We start from the raw sequence: 20,559 nt of genomic DNA, 5'->3' as shown, positions 1-20,559 counted from the left end.
TCTTAACCATTGCCCTCTTTTCTTTCTCATTCCTTTTAATTTCAGCTTCATATTCTGTAATCTTAGTCTCCAGTTTCTTGTTCTTCATGGCAAGATACTTAATGACTGACTTTGCTTTGCTATCCCACTCCCCATCAACCCATTCAACATACTCAGAAGTGATATCATCCTAAATAAATCATGAGCAATTCAAGTCATTTTATAACTGAACTTGTCGCTGCAAGCGTTAAACACTGAACTTTTTTGCAGCTTGACCGCAATAGCAGTACTAGTTTGAAGATCATGGCTCAGTAGACTAACCTGAAACACACATCCCCCGAGTGCGCTGCCAAAATTGTCTGCATCTATGCAGACACGGCCACTAGGAGTTTCCTGATGACCACATAGATGGAGCTTGTCATGGCCACAGGTGATGAATTATGGGCGATAATGCTGGGATGTAAAGAACAACGGTAAAGAACTTACCTTTTTGCCACCAAAGTGTAGCACTGAAGAAACCCTAGCCGTGGGTTCTCCCGGCCCGCCGCCGCCCATGAAACCCCCATCCCCTGTTCCACTAGATCCGCCGCCGCTGCCTCCTGTGCCACTGAATCCGGCCCACCTGCTTGCAGGACCCAGTGTTCGACCTAACTTGCGGTCGCCACCGCTCTTCTCACCGTAGCCGCCGCCGCCCGACGCCCAGCTCGCTGTCATGCTTTCACCATCGAGATTTGGATGCGCAAATAGAGAGGGAGGGCTAGGGATTTGGAAAGCGAAACGAGAAAAGGGGAAAGATCGATGTGAACCTGGCAAAATGGGCTGGTGTAGCGCTGCCGGGAAGATAGCCCGCCTGTGGGGCCCCTCATGTGGTTAGATGGGTCGTGCCTGGCATTATGATGAGTACAGAAAAAGTTAATTATACATATAATTAAAAAACGACAGGTTTGTAAAACAAACTAGAAAAGCATGATGCCTGATAACACGCGATAGAGCCAACGAGCTGACATGACTATTTGATGAGTGTAATATTACATTATGGCTCGATATATTTACTTATCTACCATGACTACTTTTCATAATAATGTGATGAGGGGGAATTACTAGGAGATTATGCAAGATGATGACATGCAGATAGCTAAGGCAGAATGCTAAGCTTGGTAGAGTTTTAAAAAAAGTTAAGATTGTGAAAATTTTAATATGAAACTTACGAGAGCAGTTGAAGAGAAAAATAGACTATTATAAAAAATTGGAGAAGGAGAAAAATATTAATCAAGAACACTTGATAAGTGAAGCCGTGAAAAATACAATTATAAAAAATTGGAGAAGGAGAAAAATATTAAGCAAGAACAATTGATAAGTGAAGCCAAAACTTTATTGGTACAACCAAATTGTCTTCTCCGAGCGAATTTTATGACCGAATTGTCTTGTACGAGCGAATTGTCTGACAGACACAATACACATGCATGTGCCCTATTTATTACATAAAAATGATAGAACCCCTAAGATAATCATGCCGTCGAAACCTTTGACCGGACTAAATCCAAACCACTAAAACTTCAATCTTGCATGCCGCATGAATTCTTCAGGCGCGCTTTTGCTTGCGATTTCGCGAATTTTGTTCTTCACACACTCCATCGAGTTTGAAGGTGACATAATCAACTCTGCGACGAAACGTCTTCTCCTTGCGTTAACAGTGGCCTGCAAAAAATGACATAAAGGTTACATGAACCGAAGTTGCTACACCACCATAGTAGCTCGTCTACAAACGAAAATAACAGCATACCTGTGTAAATTTGCGGGTGATTTTGTCCCCTTCCCAATGTTCTAGACATTCTGTGACAAAAAGGCCACAAGAGTTCCTGGTACATATGCAAACATTAGCGGTGGGCAATACAAACATGTGTGTTGTTGTTTGATTGTGCATGATGTCCTATTAACTCACCCATCCTCTTGCTGGGGTATGTCATACTCCTTGATAGGCCACTTACTTACGTCCGGATATTTCCCTGGTGTAATAAGATTTGCCTGACGCATATCGTGTGCTATAGCATTCGCTATAAAGAGGATAGTGTTAAAGATCAATCATAAACAATATGTAAGAGCAATGGTACAAATGTTGGTTACATTACCAGTGCTTTAACAGTCCTCTCAGTCAGGTCCAGAGGATAGAGCGAATCGAGAGCTTGGAATTCTTTCTTGATCATGTGCATGACCACGGTCATCCAGTGGCTATTGTCGATATTCAACGCGATATACGTCTACAGTGCAAAAAACCATTACGGATCAAAAGAAATACTTGATGAACTATCCTGTAGTGATGAATCACAAACATTACGTACCTTATCACGCACAGTATACTCTTTCGTGACTCTATTAACTGCCCCAGCTTTGGTCAGAGCACTATCCATGTTGCAGCTCGATGGCAATGGATCGTCATGTGCGATAGCACGATCTACAAGGAATTTGGACCTCCACGCTGGACAGAGGTAACGATCATGACCAACACGCAGCTCCAAATGTCCCATATAAGCATCAATAACCTGCATAGAATATCAGCGCATTACATGTTGAGAGTTGAGACATAGATTTTTGAGCATTTTAAAAACAGGACATGCAAGTAGTACTTACATCGTCCGACAGCCATCTATGAGCTAGTACCGGTAGAATCCTTTCGGAAGTCAGAGTTATGCCACGGCCTTCACTATAGTAAATTTTTTTGTTCTTGTTCTTCTCAGTGCTAGCAGCTAACTCGACAAATGAAACAGCTGCATCAATTATTTCCGGCGTCAACTCATCTGCCACAACCTCCGGCACATTATTGTTCGAAAATAGAGCTGCATGAAATAATATGAACGTCAACAATGGTGATCATATGCATTGGTAGTAAATAAAAAAATTAAGAATGTTAGTTACGATACCTCTAGTAGCAGTACTAGTACCAGAGGTTCTCTGACCACGGCTGGTACGCCTGCCGGGCTTGTCAAGTGCGTAGGGGGATTCAAATTTCTTGGGAACGGTCCGCTTCCGCTTACCGGACATAACCTCCTCATCCTTATCGATTGTTGCACCCTTTTTTCCATTCGCCTTAGCCATGAACTTGCTGACAGAAGATGGACAAATGTCTATGTCCGATGAAGGTGCTAGAGTAGAAGTACCAACCACCCAAGGGTTTTCCGGTGTACCCCCACATACATCATTACGCTTAACAGGTGAAGCTTCCTTGTGTCCATTCAGCTTCGGTGGGGTTTTCTGTTTCGCAAACTAAATCGTGTGAACATTTCTGGACGAAAAAATTAAACGAGAAAATTATAGACAGAAAGATAAATACATAGTACCTCAGGTACGGTTTTATGGTCGGGAAGCACTATCAGGCTGCGTCATGTCAATGATCGGCTGTCCATCACTGTCCATGTCTTCCTTGTACACGAATTCCTTCTTTTCATATGGACCATTCTCGAACGAATCCACTTCGTCCGGATCATTCTCCGCGGATGGCACGGCAGCAGCCGGCTTGTACATGACACCTTCTTTGTTCAACTTCTCCAACAACCTCTGCAATAGAAATATAAACTTAGTAATGGTAGGATGGTTTAAAACAGCAAACATACTGTAAACTATAAAGTTTGGGTGTGATACCTCAGCAACTTGATCAGGGATTTGCCTCATCTCGGTGTGTATGAAGTCCATGCACCGCTTCATTAGAAGCTCCATCAAATCTTCCGACAATGCGGCTGTCGTCGACTTCTTTGCGTTTCCAGTTGCAGGCTTGGTTTTTGGCTTCATGGTAGGCGCATTATTTGGGATGTTGGGCTCCTGAGCCCTATACTCCTGGGTGATATTATTTTCGATCTGCATGCGATATTGAAGTACATGTGATGAATAAAAAATAAATAGTATTAAGTTACAAAACATTTAAGAAAGACGAAACACAATGACTTACCCTTACGTTACCACGGCCGCGCCCATTATCATAGTCGAACCTATCTCTCCTAGTGGCTGCACCTTCTGTCCAGTTCCTCATAAGAGGTTGTATGGACAAGTTGGGATTATAGGCGCATTCGCCTTCGACCGGTTGCACCTTCTCCCAGTACAAGTACTACAAAAAAATATAAGGATTTAGAGTTAGTAAAATACATCACATAAAATTGCAATGATATGATAATTGACATTATGCAACAGGTCTGATATGTGTACCTGCAAGAGAGCCAAATTGCCTTTCGGCCATTGGCGGAGGTGTTTGCCTTTCTTCACTATGCGAAGGCAATCAAGGAGAACACGCATGGTGAAGGCATTCCAGTTAATCTTTGAAATACGTTTCACATCGTAGACCAAAGCGTAGTACTGCTTTGGCACAATCTTGCTCGACATGGGAGCAATAATTGTTCCTAACAGGACCAGCACTACTTTGCGAAGGAAATCGTCGTCGGTGGCTTTACTTTTAATTATGTCCTCAATGAGATTATCTATCACTATGTTTTCTGATGTCTTACTGAGAAATTGTGGCGGCACCCGCTCCTTCATGTCCTCGCCTTCTTCAGTCAGAATGTCCGAAGCGGACAGTCCTTGGTTCTCGAGGTTAAAGATGCACTCGACGTCGACCGCACCGAGAGTCACCTCCCCAACCTGCTCTTGTATAATGAATCTGCCCGTGCTGGCCTGAAAATTCTCAATCATATACCTAATCAGCAGGGTACGCATCTTAATAGATGGTATTTGCAGCATGCTGCGCAATGATGTATCAGCCACTCTAGCGCGTTGACCGCTCGATAGATCTGCAACAAGCTTGCACCATTTCTCAACTGCGCATACTATTTCTCCATTCAGCTCGTCCATCCTGTTGAAAGAAAATATATAACTTCGTGACATTAGCTAACACTAAAGCAAAAATAACAATAGGCATGCAAAAATATAAAACTTTCTGGCAGTAGCTAACACTAATGCAAAAATAACACTAATGGAAATACAAAACTATCACCATGTATACTGCAACATGCAGCCAAGTGTGTGCTGACATGAGGCAATAAAAAATAACTACAATTGGTAATTGAATTTACTTGCATCTGATCAAGTTCTTTGAGTATCATATAAATTATATAATCAATAAATTTAATATGGTAAACTGTTACTTATTCGTCTGGTTGTCTTACTAACAGGGTGACAAATTGTTCAGCTGTAAATAAACTAGAGTCTATAGCAATGGTACCTATTTGAGGTTCATCAACATCTAATGTTAATAACTCTTTAATGTTCTATGTGCACAACAATATAATTGGATCGTGTGACAAAAATATAATTGGATCTTGTGACAAAAAATGTATTGCATCATGCTTCTCGAGAAACAACATCTTATTCTACCATGCTATGAAAGAACCAAAGAATGTTTTCATCTACGCCATCTGGTCAGAACGCATCTAGTCCAGTTCATACTAGTTGAAAATATGTGGTAAACCTAAGTCCATCAAAGCAACGAGACGGAGGAAGTAGCTTGCTATGAAGGCGCGAGGGAAGGAGGACAATTTACTTGATCGGTCGACGAAGATGAAAGAAGTCGGCGATGCGTTCTCGACGTAGTTCGTCGAGGTCGGCCTGCACGTGCGGACGACCTTGATCTTCTCGGGGTTTTTGTGGCGTGTGGGATGCGGCGGACGGAGCTGTCGACGCCTCGCCGGCAGGAGTCGATCTAGTCGACGACATGTGCGAGGAGGAGGAGATTATATACGAGGTCGACGCCTAGGTCGTCGTAACTTCCCTGTGGCCAATCTCGCGATCTATATTTTCCTCCGTTGAAGCGAGGCTGAACGTGCTCCTCAATCGTAGGGATTAGGAACATATGGATTAGCACGATCCCAGAATTGTGTAACAGAACGGCAACTACTCCCGTGATCGACGTGCGTGTGATCGACGTGCATGGAAAGCGCAGCGTTGTGGGCTCCACAATATGGATCCGACACTTATTTGCGGTCTGGGCCGGCCCACCTACCTGCATTGTTTCTTCCCTCAAAATAAATATCATTGGTTCATCCCTAAAAAAACTCTTTGTGACACGTATTAGTTATTGTATACTTGTATATGTTCAACAATATTTATAGTATCTCTATCATTTCTACAATATTATACATGCATCGAGTGTCGGAAATGAACGATACTTGTCATGCATGCATGCCATGGTCATCGTAGGTTACGGATTAAGTTTGGGATCATTTCGTGAGATCGTAGGTTACGCATAAACCACTTTCAGACCTGCCCTCCGGCAGACCCGAATGGTCCTGCTTGTACATGGTGCATGTGGAAGCATGCATGAGATGACCCCAACTTTTGGGAGCATGTGGGCTTGGCCAATGTGGTCCCCCAGGCAAGGTGTGCACGAATTCGGACACAAAACGCACGTTGCGTCACGTGGGGGCAGTGTTGTAGGGTTTTGTCGCCAAGAAAACCCTAGAAATTGCATCGAGTGTCGCAAATGAACGATACTTGTCACGCATGCAAGCCATGGTCATCGTAGGGTATGCATGAAGTTTGGGATCATTTGGTGGGACCGTCAAGGAAAACCAATTTCAGACCTGACCTCCGGCAGACCCGAATGGTCCTGCTTGTACATGGTGCATGTGGAAGCATGCATGAGATGACCCCAACTTTTGGGAGCTTGTGGGCTTGGCCAATGTGGTCCCCCAGGCAAGGTGTGCACGAATTCGGACACAAAACGCATGTTGCGTCACGTGGGGGTAGTGTTGTAGGGTTTTGTCGCCGGAAAACCCTAGAAAATGCATCGAGTGTCGCAAATGAACGATACTTGTCACGCATGCATGCCATGGTCATCGTAGGGTATGCATGAAGTTTGGGACCATTTGGTGGGACCGTCAAGGAAAACCAATTTCAGACCTGATCTCCGGCAGACCCGAATGGTCCTGCTTGTAGATAGTGCATGTGGGGGCATGCATGAGATGACCCCAACTTTTGGGAGCATGTGAGCATGGCCAATGTGCCCCCCCCCCAGGCAAGGTGTGCACGAGTTCGGACACAAAACACACGTTGCGTCACGTGGGGGCAGTGTTGTAGGGTTTTGTCACCGGAAAAACCCTAGAAAATGCATCGAGTTTTGGAAATGAACGATACTCGTCATGCATGCTTGCCATGGTCATCCTAGGGTGTGCATACAGTTTGGTCTGAATTGGTGAGACCGAGAAGATAAACCTGCTCCTAGTACATGGTGCATGTGGAGGTATGCATGCGACTGTCCCAACTACATTTGATTTAATAATATTTGAAGTTTCAAACAGAAAATAAAATTTATAATTTGGAATGAAGAATTGAAATAATGAAGAAGTGCAATAGAACTTAACATATTATCATTACATTTTGGAAATATTTCGAATATAAAGAAGAGAACAAATATTAGAATGAAGAAGTGAAATAAAACAGAACATTTTATCTTACAAATTAAAAATATTTCAAAAATAATAAAGATAAGAAATATTAGAATTAACAATTAAAATAAAACACACCATTTTAGTTTATATTTCGTAAATATTATCAATATACAAAAGAGAACGAACAAATGAAATAAAACACAACAGAATTTGGCATATTTTTTAAATTTTAGTAAACACTGTTAGAAAGAATATAGAAAAAAGAGACTTGATTTTAAATATTACAAATATAAACAAGAAAAGAAACAAAGAAAATTTAAAATGTATCAGCGAGCGGAGTAAGGCTGCCCTGGGCCAGCCCGCCCGAATTGGGCCCAAGGCGGAGCCGCGCAGGGCACATCGCAGCGCACAGCCGTTGGGTGGTGGGAGTTTAGTCCCACCTCGCCAAGCGAGCGAGCACTGCACCGGTTTATATACCCAGCTGCGACTCCCCTCTCAAGCTCCTATCAATTGCAGGCAGTACATTGCCTAACTCTTGTCCCCTCTGCCCCGTGGGGCCTACTAGCAGCAGAGATAATATGCACCACGGGCCTGCATCCTGGCCCATGCAACGCAGGGTTCCTAGTCGTATGCAGGCCGTGGAGTATGAATTCTCCTGCTCTGGTAGGTGGGCACTTTGTTTTGGCATATTGCCATGTGTATTGATCTTCAAATCACACACTAAATTATACACATGCTCACTTGCATTCAATACACAATTTTTTTGTGCATACATGACAAGTTAATGTTTTGACCTTCAAGTCATCTAATAAATTTTACACATGCTCACTTACATGTAATACACATGGATATTAATTGGATTTCAACAAAAATGAGGCCGTGGTGTATGAATTCTACTACCACATGCATGCAAGATGCATAGAGTGTCGGAAATGAACGGTAGTTGCCAGGCATGCTTGCTATGGTCATCGTAGGGTGTGCATAAAATTTGGTATCAATTGGTGAGACCGAGAAGAAGAACCTGCTTGTAGTACATGGTGCAAGTGGAGGCATACATGCGATTGTCCCAACTATATTTGATTTAATAATATTTCAAGTATGAAATAGAAAATAAAATTTATAATTAGGAAAGACAACCATGAAAAGTGAAATATGAGAGAACAATATATCATACATTATTTAAATTTATAACTGTCAGAACAAAGAAAAGAGGAGAATATAGAAACAGAAGAAAAAATTTGAATGAATAAGTGCAATAAAAGACAACATATTATCTTACATTTTGGAAATATTTAAAATATAAAGAAGAGAACAAATATTACAATGAAGAAGTGAAATAAAACAAAACATTTTATCTTACAAACTAAAAATATTTAAAAAATAATAAAGATAAGAAATATTGGAATGATGAATTGAATTAAAACACAACATTTTAGTTCATATTTCGTAAATATTATCAATATACAAAAGAGTAAAAAATGAAATAAAACACAACAGAATTTGGCATATGTTTTAAATTTTAGTAAACACTGTTAGAAATAATATAGAAAAAAAGAGACTTGATTTTAAATATTACAAATATAAACAAGAAAAGAAACAAAGAAAATTTAAAACGTATCAGCGAGCGGAGTAAGGCTGCCTGGGCCAGCCCGCCCGAATTGGGCCCAAGGCGGAGCCGCGCAGGGCACATCGCAGCGCACAGCCGTTGGGTGGTGGGAGTTTAGTCCCACCTCGCCAAGCGAGGAAGCGCCGCACCGGTTTATATACCCGGCTGCGACTCCCCTCTCAAGCTCCTATCAATTGCAGGCAGTACATTGCCTAACTCTCGCCCCTTCGGCCCCGTGGGGTCTACTAGCAGCAGAGATAATCTGCACCACGGGCCTGCATCCTGGCCCATGCACCACAGGGTTCCTAGTCGTATGCAGGCTGTGGAGTATGAATTCTCCTGCTGTGGTAGGTGGGCAATTTTTTTTGGCATATTGCCATTGTGTATTGATTTGATCTTGAAATCACACACTAAATTATACACATGCTCACTTGCGTTCCATACACATATTTTTTTTGCATATATGACAAGTTAATGTTTTGACCTTCAAGTCAATTTTTCAAAAACTGGCTTAAGTTAGACCAAATGGCCCCTCCGGAATGCAGTCATTTTTTCGACCACCTCCAAATAACCTCAACTTTGGCACAGATGATCTATTGCACAAACAAAGGTGGGTTCCAAAGGTTTTATCTTTTTTTGAATTTTTTTTATTAATTTATAATGCCCTCTAGACTTACCGATCAAAACATCAGTCTATACCTCAGGGGGGCATTGTAAAAAATTCTTTTTCCAAATTTTCTTTCATAGCCATGATTGGCACATGTGGGTCACCATGTTCAAGAAAGTTTGTGTGATTTGGAGGTGGTGGGAAAATCACATTTTTTCAAAAACTGGCTTAAGTTAGACCAAATGGCCCCTCCGGAATGCGGTCATTTTTTCGACCACCTCCAAATGACCTCAACTTTGGCACACATGATCTATTGCACAAACAAAGGTGGGTTCCAAAGGTTTTATATTTTTTTGAATTTTTTATTAATTTATAATGCCCTCTAGACTGACCGGTCAAAACATCGGTCTATACCTCAGGGGGGCATTGTAAAAAATTCTTTTTCCAAATTTTCTTTCATAGCCATGATTGGCACATGTGGGTCACCATGTTCAAGAAAGTTTGTGTGATTTGGAGGTGGTGGGAAAAATCACATTTTTTCAAAAACTGGCTTAAGTTAGACCAAATGGCCCCTCCGGAATGCGGTCATTTTTTCGACCACCTCCAAATGACCTCAACTTTGGCACACATGATCTATTGCACAAACAAAGGTGGGTTCCAAAGGTTTTATATTTTTTTGAATTTTTTATTAATTTATAATGCCCTCTAGACTGACCGGTCAAAACATCGGTCTATACCTCAGGGGGCATTGTAAAAAATTCTTTTTCCAAATTTTCTTTCATAGCCACGATTGGCACATGTGGGTCACCATGTTCAAGAAAGTTTGTGTGATTTGGAGGTGGTGGGAAAAATCACATTTTTTCAAAAACTGGCTTAAGTTAGACCAAATGGCCCCTCCGAAATGCGGTCATTTTTTCGACCACCTCCAAATGACCTCAACTTTGGCACACATGATCTATTGCACAAACAAAGGTGGGTTCCAAAGGTTTTATATTTCTTTGAATTTTTTATTAATTTATAATGCCCTCTAGACTGACTGGTCAAAACATCGGTCTATACCTAAGGGGGGCACTGTAAAAAATTCTTTCTATATTTTTGAAATTATTTGAATTTATAATGCCCTCTTAAATTTGTTTACCTTTTTAATGCCCTCTTATCTTTTTTGAATTTTTTATTTATTAAACTAGGTTTACAAGATGGCTAGGATGGCCCATACTTTTCCTTTTGTTTATTTTTTCCTTTTCCTTCACTTTACATAAAAATTACCTGAGCACTCCAAAAATAACATAAAAATTACATGACCCCTCAAATAATAACATACAAAAAATTCAGAAGGTATTTTTATCAAACACATCCTTTTGAATATGTATATTTTCTTTTCTTCTAAATTTATATTTAATTCCTTCACACTTTGATGATGGAATATTTGCTCTGTAATTGCAACATAGGTTCAAATGATGGAACATTTGATCTTTTTGCTTATTCAAATTATGAGTTGATGGAATGTGTGAGGATGAACAATTATCAGTAACTTTACTAAACCCCATGTACTATAATTCATGACAGCCATTTTGGAACATTGCAACATTCAATATTTGGTATAATTGGCACATGGGCACAACATGTTGCACTAGCCCACAGCATAGACCAGTGTTGCAGCATGTCTCAAGCAACACTGAAGCACCATTTGTTTTTTTCGCACCATCGAAACAATAACTAAACATGAAGGAAGCATTCACCACCATTAAAGATAAGGCCACACATATATAGATAGCATTCTAATAGGTAGCAGGCAGTTCACAACAGATCCAGTTCAACCACACAATACATTACATTACATTACATTACATTAATATATCAAGTTTTCTCGCAGTTCAGACCCAGATGCAGCTTTCCCAAAAGTAAAACATTATCAAATATACTGATGATGAGTACGGCTTCCAGCTTCCGATGATCAGCATGATGTACGACTACAGGTCAGGGTTTCTCAGGACCTTCAGGAGCGCCTTATGCTGACCAATGATCCTGTAGTCATGGCTGGAGATCGATGTAGCCCGACAATGTTCCATCAGATGCTCCAATAACCCAGACCTGGGCTTGGGCTTGCTGCAGTAGGGGCACCGGTACTTTTCATTCCTCCAGTTGTAATACTTGGCAGGTCCTTGGGCCCTGATCTTCAACACCTCCTTCTCTTGAAAGGACTCGACGTTCCCCTCGACCACATCATCTCCAGATTCATACTGCACAAATTAATGACTGACATTAATACATTATGCATTCAAAAACTATAAACACATAATACTAACTCAATGCAGAAATAACATTTGAACTAGGCCTTACCTCGTACGGCTCATCTTCATCAGACTCATATGGGTAGAACCCAGTCTTGTCCCACTTCCTCTTGTTGCCCACAAGATCCTCCTCCTGCTATATTGTCAAACAAGCACATCAATTACATTGAATTGAATTGCAGTTCACAGAATGTCATTACAAACAAAATTGTGAATGTGAACCACATTGGTATGTTGCAAGTGACCAAATGCTTTCCTTATAAATACAGAATCTAAGCAATCAATCAACAGACAAATGATGTCCTTCATAAATGCTAATGAAAATGCAAGCTGGATTCTTGACATTCCCTGGATAAACCCAACACTTTACTTTTGAGGGAATTACCCCCCCCCCCACACACACTACTTAATGGAAACATATAGTATATTTTGTGGCTAGGATCCTGCGTTGGAATGTTTACTTCACACTTTACATATGGTATATACTAATTACAGAAGCCAACTACAAATTTTAATATGCACAAATTACTGTTTTTGGGACAATGCAGCAAAGCTCCTACACATATTAACATAATGCAGTAGTTAATTAGGTACAACTTCAACTATAAATGCATACATCTCCAACAAACATCTAAAATTTCATTACTTACCTAAACAACAACAAATTATACTATAGATGAATCTTGTATCATCTAAATCAATTCATTGGCACATCTTAATTAATGCATTCCAAATCAAATATGTTTCCATCCAGTATCATTGAACCACAGATCAAATCAAATAATCATAAATGTCAGCAGCATTGAACTACAGATCTAATAATCATATGACATCTATCTGACCTTAAATTCCCCCTTAAATAAGGTATTCATCCTCATACTAATTAAATTCTAACAAGCAAAAATTCAACTACTAATCTAATAAGCATCTGAAAAAACCCCAAGATGCTTTTATCTCTGAAGCAACGGCATTGCAGAGGATGTTCAATGCTGTCAACATCTTTGAAGCAACGACAAAATTCCTCTACTAACCCAAAGTAAATAAGCATAGACTGCCCCTTCCCCTCGACCATGCTTCCCCTCTCCTTCAGAAGCCCCAATCCAACACAAACAAATCCAGCCCTTGAGAAGCTCTTTTTGATTAACATGACAACACCCAGTACATGAGCACATCCTTCACTATATTTACAACCAAACTAATGCACCATCTAATCACCTCACGTAGACAATTTCCAAAAACATAAGGCCATGCACAACCCATCTCATAGCCTCTGCCTGAGAGGCATCAATCAAGCATCAAATAACTGCAACTATGACAACAAGCATCAATCAAGCATCTAAGAATTGCAACTATGACAGCCATAATCCCTAGAACTAAGCATCCATTTAATTAATCATCAAGCCAAAGAACTAAAGCAGGCACCAACCCAAACGAATACAGAAGTATATATTTGACTCCAAACACGTAAAGAATTGCAAAAATTCCACTACTAATCTAATAAGCATCTGAAAAAACCCCATCCCTTAATCTGGCTACTTCTAACCTAATCTAATAATCATATGTGGTCCACCATTCTTGCACGAATCAAATACAGGAAAACCCTAATGCAGAGAAAACCCTACCTCCAACAAATCTAACCAAGCAAAGTTCTGGCCACAAACCCTACAATCTAAAAACTACCAACTAAAAGTTAGCAGCAAATACCTTCTGCTCCGCTTCCTCCTCGCCGGAGCCGGCCTCCACCTTCTCCACCTTCTCCACCTCGTGCGCCTCGCCAGAGCCCGCCCCCACCTTCTGCGCCTCGCCAGAGCCCGCCTCCACCTTTTGCGCCTCGCCGGAATTGGGCAGAGCGGGCGCATCTGGCTGGACCGCGCCGCTGCGGCCCGCCCCCGCCTTCTCCAGATCTCCAGCGGAGGGAGCACCGCGCTGGACGCCGGCACGCCCCCTCACAAAGGTGCCCGCAGCAATCTGCTGCGCCTACTCCACCAGATCTGCGCCCCAATCGGGGCGCTCGCCTCCAGCGTCCGCCATTGCAATGGAGAGGATGCGGTGAGGGAGACGAGGAGGTTGGAGAGGAGAGGGAGTGGGGAGTGGAGAGTGGAGAGAGGGAGACGATGCGGCGGGGGGAAATGGTGTGCGATGCGGCCGGAGGTGGTTGCCGTCCACATTTATATGATGGGACAGTTTTGGCAACTACCCGTGACACGTGCTGCCCCACGCGCGGGCGGCTTCTTTTTTTTTTGCGGGGGGCGCGCGGGCGCGGGCGGCTTCACGCGTGCAAGAAAGGCCGCCGTATATGGACGGGCATACGTATACGGCCGGGCATACGATCTAACCGGGCCCGTACGGGCCTCCCAGGGCTCCTCGACGGCTATACGCGGGGGCAACAAAGACGATCGTGCCCCTCGTTATGAATCATTTTTGGTTCATCCTGGCCGTCGATGTGTTTTCCCACCCCGCGTTCAGCCCAGGGGGGGAGCACCGGAGCAGAAACGCTCCAACGCCGACCACACGCCAAACGGACGGAGCAACACTCTCATCTTTACGGCCCACAGACCGTAGTTGGAGTCGTTGAGCATCGGATATTGGATCGGGACGCCGCCGGTCCTCGTCGGCGCGCGCTGGACGACCACGGCGCCATCATCTCCGGGCCTCCTTGCTGGCGGCGTGTACTTTCCGCCGCCGCTGCCGCCGCTGATCTGATCCTTCTTCGGTGACGTATCTCACATCGCCGATCACCGCCGCCACAACTCCTCGTGACTCCGCCGCCGTGCACCGCCTCCGTGAACCCTAGCTCTGGTGCCAAATGTTAGATCAAACACTCTCAGGATCACACACACGAGATGGACACAAGGAGGAAGATGACTAGCAGGAGACACCACACACACGAACGCTGGTGAGGCAGTTTTGCGACGCGTAATCTGTGTGTCTTTTCTGAAATGTTAGATCAAACAGTCTCAGGATCACACACACGAGATGGACACAAGGAGGAAGATGACTAGCAGGAGACACCACACACACGAACGCTGGTGAGGCAGTTTTGCGACGCGTAATCTGTGCGTCTTTTCTGGCTTTCCCCTTTTATTCCTTCCTAACAGAATTGCTGCCCACGATCCGGTTTCCCCGTGCCATCCCACGGACAGATCGTGGCTAGCTGAATAACTGAATTACAACGACAAAGTAAACACTACAGCTAGTCTGTCGCACCACGTACAGAGTGTGCGTTATTGTTACAGAATAACAGAAAAACAAACTTCAGTGCAACTGGGTTAATTTCAACAATTCACATGCTTCTTGACGTTGAGTTAAAGAAAAACGGACACACCCAACCAAATGTGTTTATAAAAGCAAAAATAAAAGGAGAGTAGAGTAACATTTAAACCTGCAGGCAGCAAGGTGTACATTTGTAGCACAATAGAGAGAGGGAGGGAGAAAAGAGAAACTAAATGAAGAAAAAGGAAACTGAAAGGTACGTTCATGAGGATAGCTCGAACAAGCATAAGATATATCCTTGTGCTCGAGGCTATCTAGCTGTCGTTGGAGACACCGATGAAGTGGCATCATATTTATAGCTGGGCAGTCTTAAATGATGAGGTACTGAAGGGCTGAATAATTCCCGCGACTAGCTGGTACAGATACCAGATGTTTGCATCTCTCAAGATGTAGTTTTTCCTGTAATGACAGGTCTCCCAAGCAATACAGTGACTCCAGACCATCGCAACATCAAATACACAAAGTTTGGTGTCCATACAACTGTGCTAACATGAAACGAAGCTTCTTAGAGCCATCTATTACTGAAGCCTGCAGACATGGCAAATGATTAATTCTGGGTGAAGATGACTTCTCTAGAAAATTCTTGATGCAAGATCACTGCAATGTTCAGATGATGCTCATGTACCAAAGTGTTGTACACTCTCCAACTCTCTATAGTCCTGCCCCAGTATGGATTCGAAAAGGTCACACCATCTAATTTCAATACTCATGAGAGAAGGGGGAAGAACGAAAACCTCTGTCAAGCTTCCACATTGATATGTCTTTTGATCTTCCAAATTTGGCAGGAGTTGATCCCTCCCTCGAGTACAATATATCATTTCACCTGGGTGGGGCCTACTAGCTTGCTGCAACTATAAATGTATACGCTATTCAATGATACCAAGCTTTAGAACTCTTCAAGCCAGTAGATGAGCGTATCACAACCATCGATCGCTAATTCCCTGAGCTGACCAAGACGTTTCCAGACCCCAACTGTTCGCTGCAATGGACTTGAGCCGAACAAAAAGCTGCAACCAAAATACACTGGTGTCAAAATGGATACTTACAGTTCTGGTGTTGCTTTCTATCACTCACAGACAGCCATAAGTCAGACAAGCAAGACATGTGCCTAGTTTCAAATATTGATAAGAAAAGTTGACCCTTATCTTCCTCAATGTCTATAACTTTGAGTTTTGGTGCTTCAGGCAGAGTTGTTAGCTTTGGGAAGTTCTTCAAGTGAACTCTCTCAAGTAGAGGAAATGTTAATTCTTCTCCGTTTGTTGCCGCCCATCTCTCAGAATCTCCAATTTTTATAACCTGAGGTGTTTTAATGCTGGAAATGTTGCAGATGAATTGTGACTGCGTAGGCTTTGCAGGTTGTGCAACCTTATCATAACAAGAACTTTGAGAGCCTTAAATTGACCGAATTGAGGAAATTCATCACAAATTGTACAACCATCTAGGTGGAGCTCGATCAAATGCTCCAGAAAAGTAAGATCTGTCACCCATGCTGGGAAGTTGGTACCTTTGTATGAGTGTATTATTAGCAACTCCAACGCAACCTGAGCTTTAAGAGCATCAACGGCATCCCTGTGTTGGTCAGTTCCTCACTGTTGTCATCGCACCTTTTAAGAGATAAATGTGTGAGTTTCTCTTTATTTCCAACACCGCACGCTTTAGCATCTGCTTGATTTACATATTGAAGACCTGATAGTTCTAGTTCACCACCAAGGTTTAAGCCCTGTAGTTCTTCAATAGTACTACAACCATGGCTAGAACCCACCACAAAATATGTTAATGTCTGTAGAGAAGAGACGTTCCCAAGTTCTGGAGACATGCACTCTAGTGATATGTAACCATTAGTATAGAGATGATGGACATTTGACTAATACTTCGTATTCTTAGGAAGTCAACCAAGACTCTCACAATTAGAAAGGTTAAGGGTCTGTAGATTATATAATATGCTCATTTCCTTGGGAAGCTCTTTGATCCACATGTTGTGTGAGACATTGAGATACCTCAGGTGCTGTAAGTGCCTTGCTTCACGTGGAAGTTTGTACAATGAAAAGAGTTGAAGTGCTCACATATTATTGTACTTCGACAAGTGCGGTATTGACCCATCGGTGTGTTTATTTGCATACAACATTGACTGGAGAAATGTACGAGTTTTTCTTCTGATAATCATGCAAAAGAGTTCTGATATGGCGATAGAGGAGAACAATTGCCGAGTAGGGCCTTGTGACAGCAAGTCCTTTTGATCACGCATATGAACTATAGTAAAACGATCTTTTTCCATAAAAAGGTCAGGCAATGTCATGCATAAGATCATGTATACTGCATACTGTTCTAGAACGGACCTCCAAGTTAGCTCGTAAAAATATCTCTGCCTACCATTTCAGGATTGTCACCTTCCACCAATGGTTTGTAATCATGTGCTATCCATAGCTGGATTAAAATCTCCACATCAATATGATAATCTTTGGGAAATACTGTACAAAAAGCATATCATTGTTTCAAGTGTTATGGCAAGTCTTCATAGCTGAGTTTGTGTTTGCTAATGTTCCTGTCTTCTCATAGCCCGTGTTGCTTCTGGTTAGTATGTTCTTCCATTCTTTCATGCCAGTCTTATTACTCAATGTAGATCCAAAGTCTTTGGCAGCTAAAAGGGAGCCCCCACATCTATCCAGAATCTTTTCAACCATGTCACTTAGCTAAGCTTCGTTTCGCTTTTGCAAATTGAATGCTCTTTTGTAAATTGAATGTTATGGCTGTCATTGGTGCACGTCTTCATAATTTGAGCCACTTGTGCATTACGAGTGGTCGTCAGTATTGCAATTTGCTTAGCGCCGTGCTTCAGGCAGGTCTTGAGTTTTTACCACTTATCAACATCTTCATTCCATACATCATCCAACACAATAAGGTATCTCTTCCAACTTACTTCCGAAGTTCCTGCAATGCCTTTTCATGATTAATCTCCTTGGGTCTGGCAGATGTTGCTTGCAATCTTAACAACTTCAAAATCACTACACACAACAACACCTCTGGAGTTGGAAATACTCCTTGATTTCTAGGTCATGTAGACAAGCTGAGCAAATGCCTTCTTGCCCATCCCAGCCATTCCAGCAATGGGAAGGGCCATGGGATCCCCGTCGCTAGCTTGAGAAATGAATATACTCATGGTCTTCTCTTCTCTTCTTCTCTGGACATGCTGACAATGTCCTTATCGGAGTGGAGTATGATGGAGTTTGTAATGCGCCACTACATAGATGCAGTGGTGGATCTAGAATTTGACCAACAAGGGGGCAACATTACAAAGGGTTGCAGTTTTTTTTAGAACACAATACAAATAGTTAAGAAAGTACTGAATATACATATGAATGCACTAGTAAAAAAAGTTCTAGAATGCATGTGTGTAGGGGGGGGGGGGCAATGGCCCCCATGACCCCTACACTAGAGAATTGGGTTATGTCGTGGGCAGGGAAGATGCTTACCATATCAAAGCCAAGCATCTTGTAATGCCCCTTCTTCTTGGCGTCACGCCGGAGTACCTGGTACTTGAGCTCGTCGAAGACATCGTTCCTCTCATGGGCTACCTTCTTGAGTGCTTCGAACAATGCACCCACTTCGTGTCGGCAAGCTTTTTCTCCACATCTTCGATGATGAGCAAGACATCTGTCAGGTCGCCCTCCAGGATCTCACGGTGCTTCTTCATGCCGTCCATCACCTTGTACTGGTCCTTCAGGAAGCTGGATGCCTTGTTCGTCAACAGGGAGACCAATGGCTTGACCATAAACTCCGTCGTTGTTGCTCTCCATTCACAACTCTCAACTCAAAGGAACACATAAGACCTATGCATAAGAGAAAATTGTGTGAGATTGACGTTGATTCAACGAAACGAGAAAATTGGATATTTACCACTTTCATTACGTGGCTTCTCAAAATTGCCAGTTTCAAGATTGGCTTCGCAAAATTGCCACCCTGTTCGTTGACTCCTTGATTACCATGCCACATCCCTATTTTATTGATTTTCCCTTTTCCTTTTCCATTTATAAGCACTGGAAAAGACCATACTACCCCTGATGCTATGTGCCCGTACTATCCACATCCTAATTGATCGTAATTGATACTTGAAGCAGACGAGAGCGCCACCAAGAACACTCCGTGCATTCCATCACCGATCTCCTCGACGCAGAACGCCTGAACGTCGCGTGCCGCCAATCTTCTCAACATCACGTACCGCCTATCTTCTCAACATCACGTACCGCCGATTGCCTACACCCAGCGTGCCGCCGATCTCGTCAAGGCCGTGTGCCGCTGATCTCGTTGACACCACGTGCATGGATTCTGGAGGGTATCATGTTGAGCCTTATCCTTGCTTTGTTCAAAAATCCGTAGCAATTGATCTCTTGTTGCACGACTTGTTAACAAAGCTCTGCAACATGTGACATATCGACGAGAAATTGTGATGTTCGTTCTCCATTGTCGAACGGGAATAACAGATGCATATGCATAAGCTCAATACGTGTACTGTGTACGTAGCATCAGGGGTAGTTTAGTCTTTTCCAGTGCTTATAAATGGAAAAAGAAAAAAGAAAATCAATAAAAGGAGGGAAGTGGCATGGTGATCGAGGAGCCAACGAGCAAAGTGGCAATTTTGCGAAGCCAATCTTGGAAGTGGCAATTTTGAGAAGCCATGTATTGAAAGTGGCAAATATCCAATTTTCTCATGGGCATCAAGGAAGTTCTCTTGGCAAAGCCAGTTTGGTCTTCTTCCTTGGTGTAGTGTGTGTGTGTGTTCTTGAGAGAAGAAGATAGAGAGATCCCATAAGAGTTGTGTGAGGCGGCACAAGAGGAGGAAGAAGAGGCGGGCGCTGCGAGAGGGCGGCGCCAACAATTGGTATTCAGAGCCTACTCGGTCTGAGGCGATGGCGACGGTGCGGCGGACTCCATGAGAGGTGGAGGACGTCGGCGCGAGGTGGAGGACGTCGGCGGCGCGATGCCGCTGGTGGCCGGCTGCAGTGCGATGCCGCTAGATGGAGATGGCGGTGCGAAGCTGCCACAAGAAGAAAATGGTGTGATGCCATTGGGAGGTACAGAGGCGCGAAGCCGTTATGAGGACCGGTGCCGCGACGGCGTCATCCATGACAAGATGGTGTGGTGACCAGCGTCGTGATGGCATCGTCCACAACAAAACGGCACTGCGACGGTGTCGTCCATGGCAAGGTGCACGTTGCTGCGATGACGTTGTCAAGTGGTTGAGGGTGATCTGCGTTGATGATAGGAGAATCAAGATTAGGGGGTGAATGTTAGACTTAATCTTGATTACATGTACCTGCATGTTTAGTTCGGTTCAGCATGTAGTTAGTTGTTAGGGATCTGCAGGCAGATGGAGCTTCATTTGAGCGTGCAAGAGGTGAGATGCCGATGGCGACGAGATGCTGCCGGGCTGCGTGATGC

The 20,559-nt window shown here is 43.1% G+C and overlaps 1 pseudogene; it reads right to left on the bottom strand.

Moving 5' to 3' along the window:
• Nucleotides 1-11,529: 11,529 nt before the first annotated feature.
• Nucleotides 11,530-19,332, bottom strand: LOC123069872 (disease resistance protein RGA2-like; annotated as a pseudogene).
• Between the last annotated feature and the right edge of the window lie 1,227 nt (nt 19,333-20,559).

The sequence above is a fragment of the Triticum aestivum genome, chromosome 1A (genome assembly GCF_018294505.1).
Source record: "Triticum aestivum cultivar Chinese Spring chromosome 1A, IWGSC CS RefSeq v2.1, whole genome shotgun sequence".
Classification (NCBI taxonomy): domain Eukaryota; kingdom Viridiplantae; phylum Streptophyta; class Magnoliopsida; order Poales; family Poaceae; genus Triticum; species Triticum aestivum.
The sequence above is the reverse complement of the archived record's forward strand: the minus strand, read 5'-3'. Positions and strand labels throughout refer to the sequence as shown.